Consider the following 1,701-nt stretch of genomic DNA (forward strand, 5'->3'; position numbering starts at 1 on the left):
ATAGCAGAAACCAAGCATTTCCTTACACCAAAGATGGAAGAAGAACTGGAGACCCAGTAACTTTCCCCAGCTCTTGGAAATGCCTCATTGATTCAGTGCTAAATGTCAGAGGTGCTTTCCAGCACCTAACCCAGGGACTGCTCCCTTGGCTCACACTGTCTTGATGGCTAAGGTCAGTCTGTAAAGAAGTCAACCAAACATTTAAACTTGCTAGTTCACCAGCTGAGTTTAAGCAACCCTCAACCCTGGTTTTAATCTAGGAAAAAAAAAAAAAAAAAAGTCTGTGGCTCCCTGTTGCTCATCTCTCTACTTAAATATACTTCCAGCCCTTCAACCTCATTCATACACAGAAACACAATCATCTCACAAGCCATAAAACCCTCAGCAACCATTCTTACCGTCAAAACCTTGATTTGTACCATTCTAGCTTATGAATTATACTTGAAGCAATTAAAACAGTATTACCTACCTCCAGTACACAAAACCCCGGACACCCTGCTTTTCATGAACTGTAAGGTTTTTCAAAGATGTAGTAAAAATTTATATGTGCCTTTTAACACGCTCAGCTTTTAGGATGACAGTTGCAGGACTGTCACTTCTGCAGCTGTTGCAAAACAAAGGATGTTTGGGTGCTCCCCTCCTCCCCACACCCCCTTCCAGTCTTTGTATGTTGAACTGTTACAAAACTATTTCCAAATGTAACCATGCTGAATCGCCTATGTATCCAGGACACAGGCTGAACAGTTCATAACCTTCTTATATCCTGCTTAGCACAGGATATAAGGGACAGTTAAGCTGTGGGTAGTGGCAAGGCTTGAAAACATCGCCGGAGATACACTGTCATTCCAAATCCCTCCTAAGCACTCAACACAAGCAGCTGCCTTGTTCAGCACTCACACTCACTCCAAGAAACCTGACTTCCCCTCTCAGTTGTTTAAGGAGTTCAAACGCTTCAATTACTGCAGTTACACTCCAGGGCCAGGGTGACTCGAGCAGCATTCAGTTCTTTTGAACGTTAGCAATTCCTATCACAGGAGCAATCTCTTAAGAGCAAGCAGCTTGCAGACACTGGAATTCAAGGAGAAGTTTCAAGTAACATACTGAGAGCCAAAAAACAGGTGGTTCCCAGATACGTCCAGCAAAGTATCACCATGAATTTTAAAGACTGCAAAGTCTCTAGTCATAAGACACATTGCTGACAAGTTGTTGAGTGACAAGCTGAACGTCCTTCCTAGACTAAAACCTAAACAGTAGGTGAAATAGCAAGCTCCTTCTGTATACCAAGAGGACTTAAGAGAGCCTTCTCCCAGGTTTCCCCCTCTCTAATTGTACCTTCTCACACATAATTTCAGGGAAATTGCTCCCAGCAGCAGCAAACTAGCTCATATACATCAGCTGATTATGCATTACCATCCAGTACATAATTATTTAACCCAACAGGATGAGGGTGGTAATCACTAGGGGTGTCAGGAGCTCTATCTCCTGGGGGGGGGTATACCAACAGAAGAGCCCTTGATAAATTTGAAATTAAGTCCCAGGAGGAAGATTATGTAAAAGATACAGCCTGGGCTTTATGGGCCAAAGGCAAAGGGTTTTCAGTCCCAGTTATAAAGAATGTGTTAATACAAGGGGAAGATCAATATGCTGTTAATGATCTGCTGTTAATGCCAGGGGTAGGATGTAATTTGCTAGGTAGAGATT

This window comes from Tyto alba, unplaced genomic scaffold, assembly GCF_018691265.1.
Source record: "Tyto alba isolate M040663 unplaced genomic scaffold, T.alba_DEE_v4.0 Super-Scaffold_43, whole genome shotgun sequence".
Classification (NCBI taxonomy): domain Eukaryota; kingdom Metazoa; phylum Chordata; class Aves; order Strigiformes; family Tytonidae; genus Tyto; species Tyto alba.